This window comes from Balaenoptera ricei, chromosome 2 (genome assembly GCF_028023285.1).
Source record: "Balaenoptera ricei isolate mBalRic1 chromosome 2, mBalRic1.hap2, whole genome shotgun sequence".
Taxonomy (NCBI): domain Eukaryota; kingdom Metazoa; phylum Chordata; class Mammalia; order Artiodactyla; family Balaenopteridae; genus Balaenoptera; species Balaenoptera ricei.
This window is the reverse complement of record NC_082640.1, coordinates 589,729-604,883: the sequence shown is the minus strand read 5'-3', so window position 1 is coordinate 604,883 and position 15,155 is coordinate 589,729. Positions and strand designations below refer to the sequence as shown.

General features: G+C 45.0%; 1 long non-coding RNA gene and 1 pseudogene across 1 annotated transcript in view; one reads left to right on the top strand and one right to left on the bottom strand.

The window, feature by feature from the left end:
- Nucleotides 1-15,155, bottom strand: part of LOC132356374 (uncharacterized) — an 89,783-nt gene that overhangs the window by 13,841 nt on the left and 60,787 nt on the right. The window lies entirely within an intron of this gene.
- On the top strand, nucleotides 8,622-9,440 carry LOC132360214 (amine oxidase [flavin-containing] A-like; annotated as a pseudogene).

The following is a 15,155-nucleotide window of genomic DNA, read 5'->3' as shown; positions in this document are numbered from 1 at the left end:
TCTCGGTCCTGCCCCCAACCTGCTGACTCAGAATCTCTGGGAAACCCGGAATCTGCAAACTTCCCAGATGTAGTTACTGGATTTGGGGCATGGCAAAAAAATGTATACAAGGGTTTTCTCAAAGTTAATCTGGTAGGGGTACAATGAATAGAATACAGAGAGGAAATGAGAGCAATGTACATTTTGTTGTACTGGGCCTACTATAAAGTAGACGGCTAAGACTAGGGAACAGGAATAGAAAGGTATCAGAACTGACAAAGTCTTAAAAGTTGGTCTCTTATACCTTAGAGAAGGAGCCCATAGTCATGAAACGAACTCTACCTCTATGCTGTTATACCATGAACCACCCCACATACCTCTAGAGCAGAAATATAAGACGAGCCATTGTGTAATTTAAAATTTTCTGCTCAACATCACTAATCATCAGGGAAACGCAAATCAAAACCACAATGATTATCATCTCAGAGCCATCAGAATAGCTATCAACAAAATGACAAGAAATAACAAGTGTTGGCAAGGATATAGAGAAAAGGGAACCCTCTTGCACTGTTGGTGGGAATGTAAATTGGGGCAGCCCCCATGGAAGACAGTATGGAGGTTCCTCAAAAAATTAAAAATAGAACTACCATATGATCCAGCAATTCCACTTCTGGCTGTTTATCTGAAGAAAATTAAAATGCTAATTTGCAAAGATATAGGCACCCCGTTGTTCACTGCAGCATTATTTACAATAGCCAAGATATGTAAACAACCTAAGTGTCCATCAGTTGATGGATGGGTAAAGAAAATGTGCCGTAAATATATACAATGGAATGTTATTCAGCCATACTAAAGAATGAAGTGGGCTTCCCTGGTGGCGCAGTGGTTGAGAATCTGCCTGCCAACGCAGGGGACACGGGTTCGAGCCGTGGTCTGGGAAGATCCCACATGCCACGGAGCAACTGGGCCCGTGAGCCACAGCTACTGAGCCTGCGCGTCTGGAGCCTGTGCTCCGCAACAAGAGAGGCCGCGACAGTGAGAGGCCCGCGCACCGCGATGAAGAGTGGCCCCTGCTCGCCGCAACTAGAGAAAGCCCTCGCACAGAAACGAAGACCCAACACAGCCAAAAATAAATAAAGAAAGAAAGAAATAAAATTTAAAAAACAACAAAAAAAACTGTCAAGTTCTAACAACTTTAAAAAAAAAAAAAAAGAATGAAGTATTGACACTTGTTACAATATGGATGGGCCTTGAGGGCATTACACTAAGTGTAATCAGACAGAAAGACAAATACCATATGATCCATATATGTGGAATCTAAAAAAACCCCCAAAAACCCCACAAAACTGAACTTACAGATACAGAGGACAGTTCGTTCAGTGGTTGCCAGAGGCGGGGATGTGGGGTGTTATAAAATAAATAAGTCATCGGGATGTAGTGTACAGCATGGTGACTATAGTTCATCACACTGCACTGCATATTTGAAAGTTACTAAGAGAGTAGATCTTAAAAGTTCTCATCACAAGAAAAAAAATTTTTCTAACTGTGTGTGGTGACAGATGTTAAGTAGACTTATTGTGGTGATCATTTCACAATATATACAAATATCATTATGTTGTATACCTGAAACTAATATAATGTTATATGTGAATTATACTTCAATAAAGTACATACATTGCATACATATATAAAATAAAATTTTCTAGTAGCTGTAGTAAAAAAAGTAAAACAGGTGAAATTAATTTTAATATGCTTAATTTAACCAAATGTATCCCAAATATTATCATTTAAACATTTAATGAATAAAAATTACTAATGAAATATATTACATTGTTTTTCACTAAATCTTTGAAGTTGGTGTGTATTTTACAGTTATAGCACAGTTCAATTCAGGCTAGCCACATTTATGTGGCCACTGGGTCCCATGTTGGTATGTCTTAGTCTACACACTTGGTTAGGTTAAGGGGTTTCTTTTACCAATACTGTTGTAATTTATGCGAGTTTTCACTATTTCTTTGGGTTATGCCAGATCATCAGGCATCTTGTCTTAGTGCTTTTTCTCCTTCTGACAGACCTCTCAGAGTCATGCTATTTCTGTTGGCGTGATGACTTTTTAAATTCAAATTGATATGAATTTCAAAGGCAATTCATCTAGAAGACCATAGTCAACATTATATTTTGTGTACAGTTATTTTTAGTTTTTTTATTGTAGTAAAATATACACAACATAAAATTTACCATTTCAACCGTTTTAAAAATTGTTCAGTTCAACAGCATTAAATACATTCACACTGTTGTGTAACCATCACCACCATCCATCTCCAGAATGTTTTCATCTTCCCAAACTGAAACTTTGCACCCTTTGAACACCAGCTCCTAATCTCCCCTCCTCCAGCCCCTGGTAACCACTTTCTGTCTCCATAAATTTGACCTCCCTAGCTACCTCATGTAAGCGGACTCGTACAATATTTGCCTTTTCGTGTCTGGTTTATTTCATTCAGCACATTGTCTTCAAGGTTTATCCATGCTGTAGTGTATGTCAGAATTTCCTGCCATTTTACAGGGCAATAATATTTCATTCTGTGCACATACAACATTTTGTTTATCCATCCATCCACTAGTGGTCGCTTGGGTTGTTTCCATCACTTGGCTATTGTGAATAATGCTGACATAAGCATGAGTGCACAAACATCTGTTCAAGTCCTTGCTTTCAATTCTCTTGGGTATACACCCAGGAGTGGAATAGCTGGATCGGATAAAATTATTTTTAAAGCCTCACTAGTCAAAGCTATAATAAGAAAAGGTGGTTTGGGGCATCCTTACCAGCAGAGTCAGTGGACTTGAGACACACTCCACAGCGTCTCTAGCAGGGACTCTATTTTTTAAGCATCCCAACAGTTTCACAGTCACTGACTCATGGACAAAGAATCCTCTCCAGTTACCTCAGTCAGTTCAGTATATTTTTAATTCTGAACGAGCCAAGTTCTCCCAGTGTGTGTGATTCAGTGGGTGCAAATTAGGCATTTAAGAAGATATAGTCATACTTTTGGAAAAACAGTAAGGTCTCTTAACGGTGCCACTAAATCTACCAAAATGGCCTAAAAAATGAACCCAACTCTCAAAAGTTCCACTGTGCAGTGTTTAGGTTGTGCTAAAAGGCAAACGTGAGTTTTCTGCAACTCCCATGTACAATTCAGCACTTTTAGAGAGAAAAAGAGGCTGAAGGGCTCTGAAAAGTTTGCGCTGGGGCTGTGAGAAATATTTCTAGGCTGGGAGCTGCCCTGAGAATCTGCTCAGTTTGTATTGTGGATGTGGTCCAGGCACATAAAGATGGCGAGCGTGGTCCCTGACAGCTTGCAAATGCGGCCCCTCCGCTGCAGAAAAACGCTGGCCCCAACCAACCCGCGTCCTGCTTGAACCCTGTGGACACATGGGGGGGATGTCACGGTTGGCCCCCGGTTTTGCTTTGAAGGAAATGTGTTGCTCTTTTCAGCTCTCACGGTTGTTCCTCATCTGCACTCGCAAGGTGTGAAACATTAAGGGAGCGCCTTAATCATTCTGTCCCGTTTGAAGCAATAGACAGCTGGTGACGCTGATTCAAAACAGAAGACGAGCGACCCCACTGTCATCTCCGAGGTTGGTTTATTTGGATTATTCTCTGAAACTGAACTGACCATGAGCTCAGACAACAGAGGTGAAGGCGTGCAGGGAAGGCGGGTCTTCTTTCCCGCCTGGGGCGTCGTGACTCTGGGGACACGTGCGCCTCTCGGACTCGGCAGACCCTGCACGGGGCCCAGGGGTGCTCGGTGCGCCCCCCTTGCGCCCACTCTGGCTGCGTGGCCCTTCCCCCCGGGAGGGTGACGACGTGAGTGCCTTCCTCGGGAAGGGTATTTACTCCCGCCCTCTGGCCGGAGCACTGACGTTTCGGAGGAAGAGTGAAAGAATCCCTTAGGAGCTTTAGACAACCCTCGATTCCTTTTTCTTTTTTTAAAACAGCTTTATTGGGGTTTGACTGATATCCAAAGAACTGCACGCTTTTAGCATGCGCGACTTGCGGAGTCTGGTCATGCAAACAGCGGTCATACCACAATCCAGGCAGGAGACGCACCAACGCCTCCCAGGGCAGATGCACACGCAGGGCCGCCTCGCTTTGTAGCAGAGCAGAAACCAGCACACCGTGGTCCAGCAGCTGCGCTCCAGCAAAGATGTTGAAGCAGAAAACCGAAAGCGCCTCCCGGAGTCCGCCTGTCGCCTGTGTGTGTGTGTGTGTGTGTGTGTGTGATGGCAGCGGAGCGGCCCCTGACGTGAGAGCCCCCCGAGCGCGTCTGAAGCGCGCGGCCCATCTCAGCACCTGTCCTGCGGCGGAACTCCGGCCCCGGCCCCCGGCGGCGCCTGCCCTGCGCTCCGCTTCTGCGACCCCGCCCGCTTTAGGAGCCTCACAGAAGCGGGATCAGGCCGCGTTCGGCCTTCGGAACCGGCCCACTTCGCCGAGCGTCGCGTCCCCCGGGAGAAAGCCCTCCGTGCACTGTCGCCCGGTCAGCGGCAGCCCGGCCTCCGCACGGACGACCTCCGCGCCCTCGTCTCGTCCCGCTCGCTCCTCCTCCACATACACCCGCCGGGGCTCCGCTCAAACAAGTCACCAGCGCCGACTCGGACGTGCCAAAACGGGCGTAGCTTCCTTCAGCTTTCACCGTCTCCCCCTACGGCGGCCGAACGTGACCTTGCCGGCTGGGGGGCGCGGGTCTCCCGGGGGAAGCAGCCCTCGGGCTGGGCGGCGGCCATCTTCCCGCAGCGCACGCTTACGGGAGGCCGTCGCGCTGCGCGCCTTAAGAGATGCGATTGTTGCCCGTCCCACGTCAGTAGAGCGGAGGGAAGACTTAAAGGAACGAGTAGCGTAAAACGGCTCCTCGGCGCGAACGCCGCACCCTTCAGGCTGTCCCCGCCCCTGTCCCGGGCGCCAGGGCCCCTGCAGGCAGCGCGCCGCCCGGCCGGCCCGGCGTCCGGCCCCCGCGAGGCGGCTGCCCCGGGCGGAGCGGCGGGCGGCGGGGGGCGCAGCCGGGAGGGGCCCCGCGCGATGCCCGGCCCCGCGCGCGCCCCGCCCCGCCAGCCTCCGGGCCCGGCCCAGCGCTGCCTCCCCCGCTCCCCGGGGCCGCGGCGGGGGACTCGGGGCCGCCCGGCTCCGGCCGCCGAGCCGCACCTGCTGCTGTGCGGGCTCCGGGCCCCGGCCGGCCCTCCACCGGCTTCTTACGTCCCGCAGGCTCGCAGGTAGGCCCGGCAGCTGGGGCGCCTCTTCCCGCCTCTGCCAGGCGCTCGGTCCTCCCGGGACAGAGGCGCTTACTCGCCCCCGTGCGGCTGGCACTTCCGGACACACGTTCGCCTTCGTCCTCCCTGAAGCCGACCCTCCGAGCTTGTGATGTAGGAAGTCTGCTGGGAAAGGTCTGAGAAAAACACCCTTCTGCTTGAAAGTCTAATTTCTTGAGACTACTGTGCATCTACCGACTTTCTATTAAAAGTCCAGTTTGGAACTCAAAGCTGAGCAAGGGTTTCTTTTGTTCTGGGTAGCGTTCTGTCTCCCCTTCCCCGTGAAAAAACTGTCTTCAGCTTCTTGGCTCAATGGAGGGGAAGCTGCAGGGTTTTCAAAACAACCAACTAACCAACCAAACCAACCAACCAACACCAAAACCAGTTCTGGAACGCCTAAGGAGGAAAGAGACATTGCGTGGCATTTCTAAATCTTGTCCACTGTAATCGGCCAAACTAAACTGTTTCCCTTCCCCCAACTGTGCCGGCCGGCCCCGCTTCCGCATCTTGCCTGCGTTGCCCCCTTCCCTTCAGATACAGCCAAGAATTCAGTTTTGACTTCACACTTGCTTTGCTGTTGTCTGGCTTTTCACATTGGTTGGTGAGAAATTTTTCCTTTGATTCCAGATATATTAAAAGCAAGTTAGCAATGAAGTGATGAAAACTACTTCTTACTGATTCTGGAGCTGAACTTACACGCCACACAGTTTCAAAATGAATGAAATACAAATCATTATGTACGGTAGAGAAACTCTGTATAACCCGACGCCAGCTCCTAGTGGCTGAAAGTCCTCTGGTTTGTGAGGGTGATTTTACCCACTAAGGTTTAGACAAGACTGGTCTGAACCTCTGGAGAGTGAGAAACTCAACACTCTTTGAGTATTTCCAGGAATTCTTGAGCAGGACATATTCTTCCAAGTTACCTCACGATTCTGGTCATTGCTTGCTTCCTCTCAGCGTTCAGTTCTTCCCAGCCTCACCTCTGGCAACTGCTCCCCCTTCCTTCCTCCCCTCCTGCCCTTGTGATCGCAGATGTGTAACACAACTCCTTTTCTCTGATTTCTGAGAAATGCCACTCATCCAAGATAAGTATGAGTCGGAGCCATTTGTGGAAGATTCTGGGGTTAGGGCAGCACTGAAGAAAGCCTCACTCTGTGACAGCAGCCTCAGCGCTGTCTCCTAGCCATCCTCCCCATCAAGAACCTCCCACTCCTGGGCACCTACCCGGAGAAAACTCTCATCTGAAAAAATACATGCACCCCAGTGTACACAGCAGCACTATTTACAACAGCCAAGACACGGAGACAACCCAAGTGCACGGCAACAGATGAACAGTCCAAGAAAACTGTACATATATATAAAATATCTCACGTGTATATTCCATTATATATATAATGGAATATTACTCAAGCATAAAAAAGAATGAAATCTTGTCATTTGCAGCAACGTGGATGGACCTAGAGATTATCATGCTAAGTGAAATAAGTCAGCAGAGAAAGACAAATATTATATGATTTTGCTTACAGGTTGAATTAAAAAATAATCCAAATGAATCTATACAAAACAGAAATAAACTCACAAAGAAAACAAAGGGAAAGGGGGGAGGGATAAATAAGGAGTATGGGGTTAACAGATACAAACTACTGCACATAAAATAAATAAGCAACAAGGATTTACTGTATAGCCCAAGGAACTATATTCAACCTCTTGTAATAACCTATAATGGAAAATAATCTGAAAAAAATACATATATACACACACATAACTCAATTACTTTGCTGTACACCTGAAACTAACACAATATTGTAAATCAACTATATTTCAATTAAAAAAATAAAAAACCTGTCACTGACATCACCTGCCTTGTTGGGCTCTTTCTCCCTCACCACCTATGTCTCTTCCCAGAGTCTCGCCTATTCCCAGCACCAACTCCTGGCCCTGGTGATGCTATCTTCAGAGATATAAATGTTTCTGTATCAATTAGCTCTCATTGCTTCACACACACACCCCCCGCCCCGTTGCAAACAACTATGCATTTAGCTCGTGAGTCTGCTGGGCAGCAATTTGGACTGGACTCAGCTGGGCACCTCATACGTCTGCTGGCAGTGGCAGACTGGCTTTGTTTTTAGAGGCTGGGCTACCGTGTGTCTAGGGCCTCAGCGGGACAGATGGGCTGACTTGAATCTGCCCGATGCAGTCTCTCACCCTCCAGTAGGCCAGCCTGGGCTTGTTCACAAGGAGGTTGGGCTGGGTTCCGTGAGAACAAGCAGAAGCACCCAAGGCTTCTTGAACCTTAGGAACACCTGGTCCACCATCTCTTCATTCTATCGGTCAGAGCAAGTCAAAGGTCTCCGCTCGATGGCGTGAGCTACAAGTCACACTGCAGCAGGTGTGCCTATAGCAGGCTACTTACTACAGTTTCTTCCTTCTCTGATAGAGAGGGATTTAATTCTCTGTGCCTCACTCTGAGCCCGTCCATGACAAATCCTCAGGGCTATCTCTCCACAATCAATAGTCCTTAAATTGTTTTTACAAAAATTACATTTTCCCCCTCAGAGGAATTTTGTGGCCACCTCTTAAACTTCTGGGTTGTTTCTTCCCAAGAACACATAGGAATAGTGCCTGTGTGTGTGTGTGTGTCGACAGGCAGGGGGTTGTTAAAAATAAGTCATTGTTTTGGCTCCTGGGATTAGGATGATAATTTAATTTTTAATTTTTAAGACATGTTATTATAGTGTCTTTAAGGTAAGCCAACAGTATAAATACATATTTACAGCTGCTTTATTTTGTTTTATTCAACACAGAAGTACATGAGGACGTGTACCCTAATACTCCAGTGTGGTGATCAGACAGGTTTCTAACTATCCTGATACTTGCTGTAGAAAATAGGTCACACACAAACTGTGAAACAGATTTAAAGTCCACTGGAGATAATTGTTACAAAATGCATCAGAAGGCAAACATCTTTTCTAATTCAATTTTCAATAATGGCAGAGTTCATACAGAACTAAAAGAGAATTGAAACTTCTGTGAAAGTAATAATAAAAAAAAAGGCATAAAATTCCTTTCCTAAGGAAAAGGAAAGAAGCTGATGAGGAAAAAATAATCAGTTCTGGGAAAGCAAATTTCAGCAAGTTTAGGGCACTGGCAAAAAAAAGACTTGGGAAGAAAGGAGTCCAAAGATCTGGATGGCCTTTAAACAAACAATTTTGGCAGGTGAACAAACTATATGGGACACGAAGGACAGGGAACAGCCTGCCAAATTGGCAAAACGGAGCTATGCAAAGTTCTGAAAGGCAAATTAGGGAACTAAGAAAGGATGTCCAGCCAGATCACCAAGGATGAACAAATGTGTAGGGACCACATCAAAAGTGAGAAAGATAATACAGTGTAGGGTAGACATAAAAGACATCAGAAAGTAGTTAATCGGCTGCACTAATAAAAACCAAGTTATTATTGACTATGTTATCATTTGGTTGAATAACCACCCCTGGAGTTCACATTTTTCCGTGCAAGCCTGTTGCCTGGCACCACAGGAGGCCTTTTGGAAGAAGAAGGATTACCGTGGCTGTGTGATCATCGAAGGTGAGGACGCTCCTATTTCAATAACCCTGGATGACGCCAAGCCAGATGGACTGCTGCCCGCCATCATGGCCTTCATCCTTGCCTGAAAAGCTGACCGCCTCGCTGCGGTCCATAAAGAAATACGGAAAACCTGTGAGTCCTACGCCAAAGGGCTAGGATGGATCCCAGAAGCGTTACACCCGGTGCACTACGAAGAGAGGAACTGGTGTGAGGCGCAGTGCTCCGGGGGCCGCCACACTCCTTCTCCCCCCTGGGATCAGGACTCAGGACAGGACAGAAGGGTGATTCGCCAGCCCGTAGGCAGGACTTGCTTTCCTGGCACGGAGACTGCCACATAGTGAAGCGGAGAACGGGCGGCTAGAGAGGTCTTGACTGCTTTGGGGAAGGTGGCAAAGAAAGACACATGAGTCCTAGAACCTGAATCAGAGGACGCTGCAGCTGTAGACACCACCCACACCTTCTGGGAGCGGAACCCGCTTTCTGTGACAGGCCTGCTGAAGATCATCGGATTTTCCACATCGATAACTGCCCTGTGGTTTGTGGTGTACAAATTCAGGCTGCTGACCCAATCCTGAAGTTTCAGTTTCATGCTTTCTGCTTTCTCTTTCCCAGCATCGTAACAAGGAAAATATTGACAGATTTAAAGGCTATGTCATCGGATTATCTTTAAGTGCACTGATTTAACCCCTCAGTTTAATCTCAGTGTATCACCTCCTTAATTTCAGTAAGATCAAGCTCCATCTTGTGATTTGTCTGTAGACCAACTTGTGCTGATTAGTAGAAAATAACTTTGTTATCAATTTCTTAATTTCAAGAAGTTAAAGTTGATGTGCTCATAAGAAACAAAAAAATCATTATATAGTATATTAATATATAAGTAATATATGATATCATTACAGAATAGTGGTGTCATTGTTATCCCATTTTACCTGTGTTCACTCAGTCCTCAGACTAGACCTAGGGGGTTGGTAATACTTATTACCCCATTTTACAGAGGAGGAAACTGAGGCACAGATACTAAGGCTATTGGTTTTTGAAGGCATTTGAAGTGGCAGAAGTTTTTCCTTGGTAAGTTACTGAGTAAAAGTCACGCGTCATAACTTCAGACTTACTAGTCTCTTTTACTTTCCTTGAACATTCTTCTGCTGTGTTTCAACTGAGTACTAAGTACCCCACCAAATAGGGTACTTAGTACTCAGTTGAAACACAGCAAATGCATGAAGGAGAGACTGTCTCTGTTATTCATCCCTGGCCAAAGCTACCCTTGTGGGCTTTCATTGTCTATGCAGCTTCTATCTTCCGGTATCCTCCTTTGGTGATTTTTAGTTTAAAGATTACATAATCTTACAGTTAAGCTTAAACACCTAGCCTTACAATTACATTTAAATATGTGGCACTTAGTAAATGGTCATTAATATTGATTGAAGGAATGAATAAATAAAGCATGACATTGGTTTTTAAAGGAAAAAATAGGCTTCCTAGAAAAATAGAAACCCTAATTCTTACACCACCACTTGGGCCAATGATAAGACTAAAGGAATACAAAAATGGGAGACAGCCTGAACTAGCTGTGGAAACTAGGAAAAGGGGGCATTTACATGTCAGAAACATAACAGAATTTCTGCTAAATATAATCGGAATAGGAACAGACTAAAGGAAGTCACGGAAGGTCAAGTGTGCAGAGTTTCCAAACAACTTTTATCATCTAGCAGTATATCTTAAAATTTTTTCTAGGTGAATTACCACTTCAATTGCTTATAAACAACCCATTCTTTGTATGTATGATAATTTATTTAATTCTTAGTAACATTTAGACTGCATCAAGTTTTGCTTTTACCAAACTGGCATGGAACATCAAGAATTTTCCTTATTTTTAAAGGCAACTGCTTGCAGAATGAAAAAAAATAGAATTTTCAAAAAATATAAGGAAAAAAGCAAATAAAACCAAGTACATATAACAGAAGATTAAAAAGCAAAAGGAACTGCAAAGAAGTTTAAAACAGCAAAATAAGATGACAGAAGAGCAAATATACTACTAAATGTAAGTGGATGAATGTACCTCTTAAGGGGTTTAAAAAAAAGCCCTCTGTGTTTGTGTCCAGAGCAACTCAACGTTGTTCAGTTTATATAAGGCACTAAAAGAAAAGTTACAGAGGAGAGGGGCAAGATGGCGGAAGAGTAAGACGCGGAGATCACCTTCCTTCCCACAGATACAGTAGAAACACATCTACACGTGGAACTGCTCCTACAGAACACCTACTGAACGCTGGCAGAAGACGTCAGACCTCCCAAAAGGCAAGAAAATCCCCACGTACTAGGACAGGGCAAAAGAAAAAAGAAATAACAGAGACAAAAGAATAGGGACGGGACCTGCGCCAGTGGGAGGGAGCCGTGAAGGAGGAAAGGTTTCCACGCACTAGGAGCCCCTTCGCGGGCGGAGGCTGCGGGGGGCGGAGGGGGGAAGCTTCGGAGCCACGGAGGAGAGCGCAGCCACAGGGGTGCGGAGGGCAAAGCGGAGAGACTCCCGCACAGAGGCTCGGCGCCGAGCAGCACTCAGCAGCCCGAGAGGCTTGTCGGCTCACCCGCAGGGGCGGGCGGGGCTGGGAGCTGAGGCTCGGGCTTCTGTGCTAGCCGGGAGGGAGCCCGAGAAAAAGTCTGCAGCCGCCGAAGAGGCAAGAGACTTTTTCTTGCCTCTTTGTTTCGCGGCGCGCAAGGAGAGGGGATTCAGAGCGCCGCCTAAACGAACTCCAGAGACTGGCGCGAGCCGCGGCCATCAGCGCGGACCCCAGAGATGGGCGCCAGCCGCGGCTAACAGCGCGGAACCCAGAGACAGGCGCGAGCCGCGGTTATCAGCGCGGACCCCAGAGACGGGCGTGAGACGCTAAGGCTGCTGCTGCCGCCACCAGGAAGCCTGTGTGCGAGCCCAGGTCACTCTCCACACCGCCCCTCCCGGGAGCCGGTGCAGCCCGCCACGGCCAGGCTCCCGTGATCCGGGGACAACGTCCCCGGGAGAACGCACGGCGCGCCTCGGGCTGCTGCAACGTCACGACGCCTCTGACGCCGCAGGCTCGCCCCGCCTCCTCCGTACCGCTCCCTCCCCTCGCCTGAGTGAGCCAGAGCCCCCGAAGCAGCTGCTCCTTTAACCCCGTTCTGTCTGGGCGGGAACAGACGCCCTCAGGCGACCTACACGCAGAGGCGGGGCCAGATCCAAACCTGAACCCCGGGAGCTGTGCCAACAAAGAAGAGAAAGGGAAATCTCTCCCAGCAGCCTCAGAAGCAGCGGATTAAAGCCCCACAAACAACTTGATGTGCCTGCATCTGTTCAATACCTGAATAGACAACGAATCATCCCAAATTCAAGAGGTGGACTTTGGGAGCAGGATATATTAATTTTTCCCCTTTTCCTTTTTTTGTGAGTGGATATGTGTATGCTTCTCGGTGAGATTTTGTCTGTATAGCTTTGCTTTCACCATTAGTCCCAGGGTAAGGTCTGTCCTTTTTTTTTTTTTTTTTTTTTACTTAAAAAAATTTTTTTTTCCTAATAAATGTTTTCTTAATAATTTTTTCCTTATTTTCTATTTTTAGAAATTAAAAAAATTTTTTAATAAGTTTTTTCATATTTTTTATTTAAAAAAAATAAAAAAAATTTTTTCTTAATAAATTTTTTTCTTAATAATTTTTTTCTTATTTTTTATTATAAAAAAATAATAAATCTATCTTTAAAAATTAAAAAAATTTTTTTTCTGAATACATTTACTCTTAATAATTTTTTTTCTTATTTTTTATTATAATAGCTTTATTTTATTTTATTTTATACTCTTTCTTTCTTTCTTTCTATTTTTTTCTCCTTTATACTCTGAGCTGTGTGGATGAAAGGCTCTTGGTGCTCCAGCCAGGCATCAGGGCTGTGCCTCTGAGGTGGGAGAGCCAACTTCAGGACACTGGTCCACAAGAGACCTCCCAGCTCCACATAATACCAAATGGTGAAAATCTCTCAGAGATCTCCATCTCAACATCAAGACCCAGCTTCACTCAACGATCAGCAAGCTACAGTGCTGGACACCCTATGCCAAACAACTAGCAAGACAGGAACATAGCCCCATCCATTAGCAGAGAGGCTGCCTAAAATCATAATAAGGCCACAGACACCCCAAAACACACCACCAGACGTGGACATGCCCACCAAAAAGACAAGATCCAACCTCATCCAACAGAACACAGGCACTAGTCCCCTCCACCAGGAAGCCTACACAACCCGCTGAACCACTTAGCCACTGGGGACAGATACCAAAAACAACGGGAACTACGAACCTGCAGCCTGTGAAAAGGAGACCCCAAACACAGTAAGATAAGCAAAATGAGAAGACAAAAAAACACACAGCAGATGAAGGAGCAGGGTCAAAACACACCAGACCTAACAAATGAAGAGGAAATAGGCAATCTACCTGAAAAAGAATTCAGAATAATGATAGTAAAGATGATCCAAAATCTTGGAAATAGAATAGACAAAATGCAAGAAACATTTAACAAGGATGTAGAAGAACTAAAGAGGAACCAAGCAACGATGAAAAACACAATAAGTGAAATTAAAAATACTCTAGACGGGATCAATAGCAGAATAACTGAGGCAGAAGAACAGATAAGTGACCTGGAAGATAAAATAGTGGAAATAACTACTGCAGAGCAGAATAAAGAAAAAAGAATGAAAAGAACTGAGGACAGTCTCAGAGACCTCTGGGACAACATTAAACACACCAACATTCGAATTATAGGGGTCCCAGAAGAAGAAGAGAAAAAGAAAGGGACTGAGAAAATATTTGAAGAGATTATAGTTGAAAACTTCCCTAATATGGGAAAGGAAATAGTTAATCAAGTCCTGGAAGCACAGAGAGTCCCATACAGGATAAATCCAAGGAGAAACACGCCAAGACACATATTAATCAAACTATCAAAAATTAAATATAAAGAAAACATATTAAAAGCAGCAAGGGAAAAACAACAAATAACACACAAGGGAATCCCCATAAGGTTAACAGGTGACCTTTCAGCAGAAACTCTGCAAGCCAGAAGGGAGTGGCAGGATATACTTAAAGTGATGAAGGAGAAAAACCTACAACCAAGGTTACTCTACCCAGCAAGGATCTCATTCAGATTCGATGGAGAAATTAAAACCTTTACAGACAAGCAAAAGCTGAGAGAGTTCAGCACCACCAAACCAGCTTTACAACAAATGCTAAAGGAACTTCTCTAGGCGGAAAACACCTACAACAACAAACCCAAAACATTTAAGAAAATGGGAATAGGAACATACATATCAATAATTTCCTTAAATGTAAATGGATTAAATGCTCCCACCAAAAGACATAGACAGGCTGAATGGATACAAAAACAAGACCCATATATATGCTGTCTACAAGAGACCCACTTCAGACCTAGAGAGACACATACAGACTGAAAGTGAGGGGATGGAAAAAGATATTCCATGCAAATGGAAATCAAAAGAAAGCTGGAGTAGCAATTCTCATATCAGACAAAATAGACTTTAAAATAAAGACTATTACAAGAGACAAAGAAGGACACTATATAATGATCAAGGGATCGATCCAAGAGGAAGATATAACAATTGTAAATATTTATGCACCCAACATAGGAGCACCTCAATACATAAGGCAAAAACTAACAGCCATAAAAGGGGAAATTGACAGCAACACAGTCATAGTAGGGGACTTTAACACCCCACTTTCACCAATGGACAGATCATCCAAAATGAAAATAAATAAGGAAACACAAGCTTTAAATGATACATTAAACAAGATGGACTTAATTGATATTTATAGGACATTCCACCCAAAAACAACAGAATACACATTTTTCTCAAGTGCGCATGGAACATTCTCCAGGATAGATCATATCTTGGGTCACAAATCAAGCCTTGGTAAATTTAAGAAAATTGAAATCGTATCAAGTATCTTTTCCGACCACAACGCTATGAGACTAGATATCAATTACAGGAAAAGATCTGTAAAAAATACAAACACATGGAGGCTACACAATACACTACTTAATAACGAAGTGATCACTGAAGAAATCAAAGGGGAAATCAAAAAATACCTAGAAACAAATGACAATGGAGACACGATGACCCAAAACCTATGGGATGCAGCAAAAGCAGTTCTAAGAGGGAAGTTTATAGCAATACAAGCCTACATCAAGAAACAGGAAACATCTCGAATAAACAACCTAACCTTGCACCTAAAGCAATTAGAGAAAGAAGAGCAAAAAAACCCCAA